Here is an 11,595-nt window from a genome sequence, read left to right on the forward strand (position 1 = left end):
AGTCAAATAAGGTTTATTTATTATACTTACCTTAAATGTATTCTTGGATAGAAAGAAACAAATATCTATCTATCTATCTATCTATTGTATTTATCTATTCTGTCTACTACTTATATATTCTTTCTATATATTGTAATTATCTAATTTATCTCATATCTATCTTTCTATCTATTGTATTTTTCTATTCTATCAATGTATTGTAATTAATCTATCTATCTCATATCTATCTATCTATCTATCTATCTATCTATCTATCTATCTGTCTATTTATCTCATATCTATCTATCTATCTCATATCTATCTATCTATCTATCTCATATCTATCTATCTATTTATCTATCTATCTATCTATCTATCTATCTGTCTATTTATCTCATATCTATCTATCTATCTATCTGTCTATTTATCTCATATATATCTATCTATCTCATATCTATCTATCTCATATCTATCTATCTATCTATCTATCTATTTATCTATCTATCTATCTATCTATCTATCTGTCTCATATCTATCTATCTATCTATCTATCTATCTATCTATCCATTTCATAGCCCCACAGTGTCGGTATCGGTAAATATTGGTGCTATAGGTCCTCTAAATGATTTATGCTGGTGCTTTTCTTTCTGGTTAGGGTTGATTGATTTGCTCAGTTCCTAGCATCAGACTTTAAATTACTTTTTCCCTCTCTCTCACTTTCTCTCAACAGAGAACTCTTCAATAGAAAAATTTACACTTCAAAAAGGTTCCCGCCTGAGTGCGGAGATTTGGAGGAAAATAAACTTTTCTCTTTTCCTAGAGAGAATCTAGTGATAGTGATCTGAGGACTGGCTTTCTCTGTGTATACCTTCCAGCATCAATAACACTAATAATGTACATTATATCTCCGGATCTCAATATTAATACTAATCATCATCATCATCATCATCACTGTGGCTTGTAGATTGCTTCCTATGATTTCATCATTGTTAGTTTGATCATATTCTGCATATCTTTTTTGGGAAGTGACTATTTCATGTACGAGCTCTCTGTACATTTCTGATCTTATCTGTCAAATCTGCTGCTCTGCTTTTAGCAACTCTGCCCGTGTCCTTTTCCCAAATAGCTAGACTTCTATCTATTGTGCAGGGACGATCACCCTTCAATAATATGTGTTCCATTAATCTCTAATATATTATCATCCAGGGCGATGTCACTAAATAAACCTCACTTCTCATTTAAATAAACAAGCTTCAGGGAGATTTACCATGAAATTCCATATGGAGGATTCCACCTGCCTGGGCTCTGAAATAGTCAGACATGGTGGAATCTACTGAGAAGGCCACAGACTACACTGCCATCCCTTAGCATATCACACCACACTAGAAGAGTGTAATGTCTAGCTATCTATTTATCTATCTATTAGAATATAAAACTATCTCTCTATTTATTTATCTATGTATCTATCTACAGTATCTATCTATCTATCTATCCATCTCATATCTATCTATCTATCTGAATATAAAAATATCTATCTATCTATCTATTTATCTATCTACAGTATCTATCTATCCATCTCATATCTATCTATTTATCTATCTATCTATTTATCTATCTACAGTATCTATCTATCCATCTCATATCTATCTATTTATCTATCTATCTATCCATCTCATATCTATCTATCTATCTATCTATCTATCTATCTATCTATCTAAATATAAAACTATCTATCTATCTATCTATCTAGCTCATGCCTTATTTCTATTTAATTTACCAGTATTGTAACATATACCAAAATATGTTTAAAGTTATCTCTGGACCATAAATTGTTGATTAATTGCAAATCCCAATTATAACATAAGCGTGTGTGTGTGTGTGTGTGTGTGTGTGTGTGTGTGTGTGTGTGTGTGTGTGTGTGTGTGTGTGTGTGTATATATATAACATATAATATAAAATATACAATAATAATATATATAAAATATATATATATATAATAAGAGCATATATCTATATATATAACATATAATATAAAATATATAATAATAATATATATAATAAAAGCATATATAATCTATTTTTGCCCCATTTATTCAGGGCAGGAGACTGGTATAAGACCCTGCAGAAGGCAGAATTTGTGTTCAGCTTCTAGTACAATACGGAACACCACAGGCTGCAATTTCACACTCCACAGCACAATTCCCCTAAAGCTATCCCTTCCTTCTCTCATCCAAGACCCCCTATTTCCTTTGCTCTTCATACCCCCGCATATGTGATCCCAGTGTGTTCAGCATTGGGGACTGCTGGAGAATAATCCCATAGAGGTAAACTGGGCCAGGAACTGTGCAGGGAAACCATGGAGTTCCTGGAATCCTTTTGCTGAAATTCTGTGTTCCCCTTAAAAAAGGACAAATGGGCCACGCGTGTTCTTTTTATGTGGGACTCGACATTTAACCTCTTCTCTAAACAAGGGACATCTCCACAAACACAGAAAACAAGAGGGGAAAGACCCTCACAACTTGGAAACCATTGTATATGCACAATTGCTGGAGGGAAATAGTGACCCTCAGGACAGAGACATGAGGTGTACATACAACAATGAGGGGTACATGGCTGGGGGGCTCACAGAACGAGGGCGATCTGGGCTCTCAGGGGGGCTATGTGAGCTCTCCCCATAAAAGTGCAAATGAGGGAATTATCCGCCTTATTAAAAGCCCCCTTTTAATCAGCAGTAATGAAGGATCCTCCTCCTGTCTCCCATTCTGCCCTTCCCAGGTTACATCGCCCCAGGCCCTAAAACAAATGTTCCCACAGACACACAAAAATAACATTTATATAACCTCATAGGAAAATGTGATGGAAACCGCAGAATGCCTATACACTGTCCATTTATCTATGGACCTATTGTAATATACATATATATGCCAGTACATTTATATATATCTATATATTTGGTAGTATATATTTGTGAATGTGATACTAATTAAATATTATATAAATAGATGTTACACTGGTAGCAAATATATGTACATATATATATGTGCATATAAATATACATGTATATGTAAATTATGATCACATGATATATGTATTTTTTTATATACACTGTTATGTGGTGTAAGATATTGGGTAAATCATATGCTTAATTTAAATTTATAGAGAAAAATAAAGAGATAAAGGTTACTAAGAATGAATAAAAAATAAGGTTTTAAACTTCCATGTTTAGAGTGCAGACACGCACACACTTCAGAAGAAACTTTCACAAGTTCTTACTCTTACTTCTTGTAGAGGCAAAAGCTTTTTAGATTCTTTTTTTTTTTAAATAATGATTAACCCCCTTTGAAAGTGAAAAAGACCAAGTTTGACGTCTAATTAAAAGGGGTTTGCTAGAATGGCAGGGAGTCATTCATCTCCAGCATGAGCTACTAATGGCCTCTGAGTTTAGTGAAAGAGAGAAGAGAGGGATGATGGGGAGAAGGGTGATGGGGAGAGGGGTGATGGGGAGCACTGGGGCAGGAGATCTGGAGGGGGTGCAGGTAGTAGGTAGAGGAAAGCGCTGGGACATCTTCTTTCTCAGGCAGAGCGGTGCCAGCATGTGAGTGAGAGGAGGGGAGGGAGTGTACAGTGATCAGCCATCATATCCTCCCAGCAAGCTGAGCCTTGGGAAGGATGATCAGGAGGTCTGTGGAAGAAGAGGCAGAACAAGCAGGTGGACACAACCTCCACCCTCACTGCGGGACAAGGAGCACACATCGGGACGCTGCTAAGGTTTGCCCAAACTCTTTATTTCCTCTATGCCGTCCGCTAGTGTATATCATCACTAATGTCCACTCCACGCTGCTCTGTGTCCCTCACAGGTCTGACCCTGACACCTCTCCATGAAGGCGTCCCCTGCTGCTGCAGACCCCTGGCCTGCCTGTCATCCACTGCTTATGTAAGTGCTTCCTCTGTACCATTTCTCATAATACGCACAATATCTATTAATAGATTATTAGTGGCATGATGATCTTGTAACCTTTTCCTATCTATCTATCTATCTATCTATCTGTCTATTATCTATCTATCTATCTATCTATCAGTCTATTATCTATCTATCTATCTGTCTCTTATCTATCATCTTTCTATCTCTTATCTATCTATCTATCTATCTATCTGTTATTCTATCTATCTATCTATCAATCAGTCTATTATCTATCATCTATCTATCTATCTATCTATCTATCTATCTATCTATCTATCTATCATCTATGTATTATCTATCTGTCTATTATCTATCTATCTATTATCTATCTGTCTATTATCTATCTATCTATCTATCTATCCCATATCTATCTATTTATCCATCTGTCTCTCTGTCTGTCTGCCTAAATAAGTTTCTGTCGTTTTCAACAATACAAAATTTGCTAAAATCAAATAAACTGATAACATAACAAAAATAGCTAAACTATACTCATAGTAAAAAAAAAATAACAGCAATAACAACAATAGTAATAGTAATAATAACTATGCCATCACTATGTATTGTAAATACGAATTAAATATTAATCTATATTATTGTACTTGTGACTCTTCTTTTCTGTGTACATACGTTTTAAAGTGTAAAAAATGCATGTTTTTTTTATTTATTTTTTTATTTGTCATTTGATTTCATTATATTTGACTGTAGGAGAATAAGCCCCTGTTAGGACCCCGGAGCTGATCTGTTCTAGGAGGGGAGGCAGAAGAAACTTCTATTCGAATCCGTCCATTAATATAGGCAATTGGTGCTGAGGTTTGTGCCCCCAGGCTCCCTGTATGTGGGTGGGAGGAGAAAGGTCAGTCAGATCATTTGCTAATTCTTTATCCTTAAAATCCCGACAACAAGCCACTTAATGAATAAAAGGCAGATTGGATGTCGGATTTCAACGGGAATCATATTAGATGGCGCTCAGAGAGAGTTACTAATCAGATAAGGGGGCGCGGGCTGCAGGGTAGTCTGCGCAAAAGTAAATCCAAGCAAATCAATGGAGAAGTGATTCACCGTTAAATATTAGAACGACCCTCTAAATGGATGGAAAATTCTGCTGCATGTAACAAAACGTCATCGCCGGGTATCAGCAAATATGATGCGAATGACACTCAGGGCTGATATTGTCAGTCTGGTCAGCACCTAATGGGTTAATCTTATCTTATAAGTTTCATAGTGGCGATGAAAAAGTTTGGCTGAACTGTATCTGTGAGGCTCCTCCACTGCATGTCACTAGAGCCAAGAGAAAGAGAAGGCTGCACACAGCAAAGTCTGGCTCTGCACCTCCACCACCTCCATACCCACCACCTCCACCACCTCCACCTCCACCACCTCCATACCCACCACCTCCACATCCACCACCTCCACCTCCTCTATAACCACCACCTCCACATCCACCACCTCTATACCCACCACCTCTATAACCACCACCTCTATACCCACCACCTCCCCAGATCTCCCTGCCCTGAGCAAATGGCAATATTCCCTACAGATAAAGGAGCATAAAAAGTATATTAAATGCTAGAGAGAGGATAGAAATACAAAACAGAATTATACAGTATAAATAGACTATAATATCAGTGTACAATATGCGTCAGAAGAGCAAGACCTAGTCTACCACAATTTATTAACCGTATGGTATAATGTACATAGGAGCAGCACAATGCCCTCTGTCAGTGTGGTATAAGATAATACAGTACTATTAAATATTAATTTATGATATTGTTAGATTAGTCTATTCTTAGGCATTAGAGTAAAATATCAGTAAAGCAAACGGTAGGATAATACAATGTTAGTATAGCAATAGTATAGTGTATATATATATATATATATATATATATATATATATATATTATAGAATTGAAGAATAATATAATGTATCAGTAAAGCACAGTGTAGAATCATATAGTAAAATATCAGTGCAGCATGAGGTACTATCAATGTGGAATAACAGCAATATAGTATAGAGTATAATGTAAAAATAACAGTTCATAAAATGTAGTATAATTACAAGTAGCACAATGTAATATATGGTATCAGTGTTATATTATATATAATAAAAGAATACATCAGCGTAGATTAGCTTAGAGTAATATGTGGCTGTAGCACAGTGTGATAATATATATACAATATATATATATATATGCTACTCAAAAAATAGAGTGAACACTTAAACAACACAATGTACTAGGATGTGTTCACTTTATTTTTTTGAGCAATATATATATATATATTTATTTAATGCTACGTTATGCAACACTGCTATTTATATATATATACATAATATATTTAGTTATATATTAATAGTAGTATAGCATAGCGTAGTGTAAGATAAAATAATCATGACAATGGATATTATAATAGCATAATATAGTGCAATATAAGCTGTTACTGTGGCATAGTGCAGGATAGGAAATGACTGTATTAATGTAATATAGTGTAGAATAATATGTTGTGTATTATTATCACTATCGCATAGAGCAGTGTTGTAACATGGTATGCTGCAATGAAACTTTGTCAAAATGGTAGAAAACAAAAACCAGTTGTATGTTATCCAATAGAATAGAGAATGGTGTGGTGTCTTGTGGGTGAGGCTCTGAGTCCCCCATCATTATTGTAGGGTGTAAAGTGGAATAATGTGGTGTTGCAGATGGTCCCCATAGCTGGGACAAGGAGGAGAGGAAGAGAGGGAGCACTAAGGAGTCCCAGGCAGGCTGATCCCATTAGCTCTGTCCTTGGGTTGAATATTTATTCGGTCTGCGGGGTGAACAGATGGACTATCAATTTAATTTCATCTTCAACACCATCAGAGATTGATTTTCTACTCGCTTTTAATTTCGCCATAATTAATTGTATCATTACAACTGTTTTCTATTGATCTCCCTATTTAAAGCTGAAATGCAGAGGGGATTTCACCAGATTCTAACAACACACTCAAAAGGAAGAAGAGGAGGAGGAGGAGGAGGAGGAGAGGGGGCTGCGAAGAAAGTTTACGTGGACCAAGCGTGGACACAACAATTAGGATTTCTCCTAGTGTTTTCTTAGCCCCACTTGGGAGTAGAGAGATAATATTTATCATATATTTCAGAGATCCAGTAATCCCCACAGTGAGATCGCACTGCCATGTCGTGACAAGCCAGCGAGCTTGTCACGACATGTGCTGATCCCTTCTCAAGCTGCTACAATGTGTCAGTAGTTTTATTGCATATTATCACTTTACAATTCATTAAAAATAAAATATACAAAATAATAAATAAATTCGTTTAATTCCATTAGTAATATTTATAAAACAGTCTTATCAATTTTGCATTTTGTTAAGGCAGGTGTGCGACCTTACAAATACTACAGTGTACTATAAAGAAAAGCAAAAACCTGAAATATTCCGGCAGCTATGAAATATTTATAGGATTCGATTTTAGCACACATATTATTTTTCAAGCAGGAATAATAAATATATATAATTTTATTTTATTTTTTTTAAAAAGTATTATTACTTTTCTCCTTAAAAGTTCAGAAGTTCTGCATCTAATACACTTTAAAAAAGTTTGTAAATGTCCCATCCACCTTTTCCTCTTTGGTGTCACAGTTTCAGGTTCCTGCTGCCGCCCTTGGACTTGAGCCTCCTTCCAAGTCAAGTTCAAAGATTCCATGAAGAAGGAGCTTTTGTCGGGGACCCCTTGTCCTGATCCCATACCTGGGTCTTCTGTGCTCTGAGCCATCCACCTCCTGGTTAATGGCCCGTCTCACACAGCACCAAGCCAGCAGGTATGTCCAGCCTCCTACACTCTCCTCACAGTTGGGTGCCCAGGTCTCCCTGCTGGATGGAGCAGTCATCCACAACTAAACGGTTTAGAGAACTACAAAAGGGAAAGAAAAATCCTGAAGGGAGATCTGATACAAGGGATACAAGATAAAAGAATCCAGGGTAGAAAAAAAAAATCTATTTCAGGAGATATAAAGACTCTTCTACTATCTAAAGTTCACCCAGGTCCATCTCAGTAGACTTGGAGCCTTCAAAAGTACCTAGTGAAAGTTGTTATGGTCTTATTAATGTTATTTCTCTCTTTTTCTAAGTTTATTCCAGAAATATGGAAGATTCATGAAAAATGAAGACGTTTTCGATGGGAAAAAAAGTTTTATGTTCGGTGAAAACGTTTAACATATTTTCTGCAGCAAATGGATAGCGACCACCCTTGGCTGATGTTACTTAAAGAAACCTTATTATTCAATTAGACACAGATTTTTTTTTTCTAACATCACCAAACAACTAGGCTTAAAGCAACCCAAGATAAATCTCCAACCCTAAACCCCAATCTCCTGCACCACCGCAACCTATTGATTTAACGATGTGAGACACTATGTCAGGTTCACAGATGGATTCTGAAGAAAAATGAACTATTTGCGCATTGATTCTTCATTAAAGTTTCATTTATGCGTTGGGTAAATTGGCTTAGAAAGTCTATATCTGCTGTAACATTATTTTCAGTCCTGTAGCTTCCAGGCAAACTTTCCTATTTTGCACAATATGTATATGAGAAAAATATATAAAAAAAAATATAAAGTAAATAAAAATAATAATAATTTGTCATTACGTTTTATTTATGGTAATGCAATTGACATAGAATCATTGATGACATGATAGATAGACACATATACCTTCTATTAGCTGTTGTGCAAAACAACTTATTGTGTGCATTTAGTATTATGACATTTTAATCACCCATCAATGACAATTTGCATGGTATTAAATTGTCACATTTCTACCTGTCAGCACCAGATCAACGACTAAGCTGCTGCTTTATTTTGTATTAAATATGTGCATATTTCCTTGGGAGTAAATGGAACTTGATATTAATGGGTTAAAAAGGACACTGAGAAACAAATGCTAATCCAATTTAACCATCAGAGGCAGAGAGCAAAAAAAAAAAAAAAAAAGCCTTGCTGATGTGTTTATCCCCTAATCAGTTCATTAGCTATAAACAACATGACATTAGAAGTTGATATTAATTTTTATTCAGCCAGTTGATGTTTAATCGGTCATGGGAGAATGGATAAAAGGGAGGAAGATCCCTCCTGGTGCAAACCAGTTAGAAGTTTATAAAGTGTCATCTCTGACCAGGAGACAGGTCAAACAAACCAGAGGAGGAGGAAGAGGGGTATAATGAGTGACCATAAGACACAGGAAAGAGCGAAGGGCTTACATCTAGGATGGGGACTTTGGGGAAGATGCCATTGTTCACCTGGGAAAGGCAATCCCTCATTATTAAGGTGAATTGGTAAGGAAATGTCCTAATTAGCAGACAGAGGTGTGGTGGGGTTTTTATGACAGTGACAATGCACATTAATTGCTCTAAGGTCTACCTGTCATACATTACAGGAAAAGACAATCCAGGCTGCAGACTCTCATAAAGCAAACATGCCTGCCCTTCTTTTCATGGAGCACAATAGTCAGGTGTGTGAAAATATCTTAACACTTATACTATCCAGTACTTGGCTAAATAATGTTTGCTCATGTGACTTTGTACTTTAAGTACTGTAGACGTCTACATACAATTAAAAAGCGAGCAATATGGAGTCACAACATGGAGCTATTATCAGAGAGAAAAATAATTTGGAGACCACAGTGGGTGTGTGTGTGCGTGTATATATATATATATATATATATATATGTGTATATATATATATAGATATATATATATATAAACAAAACAAAACTTTACACTAGTATTTTTTCCACTATAATGTGGAAAATTGCTGTTGTGATGTGAATACTACTACTATTACTACTAATTATTATTATTGCTACAAGTATTACATATTACAAACACCATGTCATGCATTTATTAGCTAAAGTGTAAGACATACAATTAGACATTGATAACTGTGATCCATATTCAAATTTTATGACACATTTTGCACCATATAGCTCAATTTTATCCATACTTTCATGAAAAATGAAATAACTTTAAAGAGTTTTTGAAAAATACATATAAAAATAACTAAAGGTGATTGTTTTAATAAATATATTTCTAAATACATTTAATTTGCATATCACCATTGTTCTATCTAGGGCAGTAGTCATTATAGAATTATAATGTCCGCCATCATATTACATGGAGAGAAACCTGTCCTAGAACGTTAGGGCAGGTGCCTGTAAGGGTGTGCAGTAGGAGGCTCTGGACCCTTTGCGTATAAAAAGGTGTGCTTTCAATTTATCCGATGATGTAACACAGAAGATTAGAGTTGAGCGACTTTGGTCAGATCGGGGTTCATGAAATAAAATTTGTTTCAGATGAAACTCGTCCGACTAGGGCAAACAAAGTCGGAGTTTCGTCCGAAACCCGACCCCAATGTAAGTCAATGGGGAATAAAAGTCGGCATTGAGTGGATGATTGTCATTGCCTCAATGCCGACTTTTATTCCCCATTGACTTGCATTGGGGTCGGGTTTCGGACGAAACTCCGACTTTTTTTGCCCTAGTCGGACCAGTTTCATCGAAAACAAATTTTGTCTCATGAAACCCGATCCGACCAAAGTCGCTCAACTCTACTGCTGACCACCCTGTCTATCTGATCTAATACTGGAGATACCAGAGGTGTAGGCTATGAAGAGGCTGCTCACACTGCTGTCCACCATGTCTATCTGATCTAATATTGTAGACGCCAGGGGAGCTGATGCAAGAAGAGGCTGCTCTCACTGTTGTCCATCCTGTCTATCTGATCTAATACTGGAAAAACAGGGATGCTGAGCAGGCGTGGATTAAGGGAAGTTAGGGCCCCGGGCTGTTCAGACTCTGTGGGCCCCCCGATCATGTGACGGGGTCGGGAAGTCACTAATTTTCATCACGTATACGGTGCATCAAGGGGCGGGAGGGGGTTAAATACTGAGGTAAAAAACTCTGCAAATACACAATGTGTGCACGAGGCCTCACAAATACTGAGGTAAAAAACACCAAATGCTCAGTGTGTCTGCAATCACCTGCTGACCTGGACCCATGACCTGTCAGACAAGTTACTTCACATGAGTCACACAGAGGCTTCTGCTTCATGAACTTCCCCAGATAGAAGAAGCAGCCTCCAATGTGCAGCCTGTGGCCGGATACAAAGGAAGAGATGCTCCTCGTCACAGGCTGTGCCCAACATGGCAGCAGAGGGGTTATCGCCACAGACAAGTCGCCGTCTCCTCACACACTGGACACGACGCTGCATCTGGCGACAAACAAGCGCACAATGTCAATGTTAGTCATGTCCCAGATGTTCAGCATGTAGAGGACCAAGGGGGGACAAAAAAGACCCCAGGATTGGAACAGAAGCATGGGAAAGTGGATGGCGGTCAGAGGGGCAGGGTTTATATAGGGATCGGAGTAAGTAAATATATATATATATATATATATATATATATACACAGACACATATTACTACATGGGGGCAGCGCACACATGCACAATACTCAGGTTGCATAACTTTCAACTGGTCAAAACATTTCTCTCAGTAGGCCAAGAAAGAAATGTGGCAGGAATAAAGTACACCTCATAGTAACTGGTAGAGGCAACAAGACCCGCCATCTCGTGCCCACCTTACTAGAGGTGCCCACTGCCCACATATAACAAA

The 11,595-nt window shown here is 37.0% G+C and overlaps 1 long non-coding RNA gene across 1 annotated transcript; it reads left to right on the plus strand.

The window, feature by feature from the left end:
• Window positions 1-3,535: 3,535 nt before the first annotated feature.
• Window positions 3,536-8,557, plus strand: LOC141098288 (uncharacterized). Its single transcript, XR_012234195.1, has 4 exons — window positions 3,536-3,747; window positions 3,837-3,913; window positions 7,572-7,750; window positions 8,060-8,557. It is a non-coding gene; the product is annotated as an uncharacterized lncRNA (long non-coding RNA).
• The last annotated feature ends 3,038 nt before the right edge of the window (window positions 8,558-11,595 follow it).

Source organism: Dendrobates tinctorius, unplaced genomic scaffold, assembly GCF_039654945.1.
Source record: "Dendrobates tinctorius isolate UK_male_01 unplaced genomic scaffold, ASM3965494v1 ptg000089l, whole genome shotgun sequence".
Taxonomy (NCBI): domain Eukaryota; kingdom Metazoa; phylum Chordata; class Amphibia; order Anura; family Dendrobatidae; genus Dendrobates; species Dendrobates tinctorius.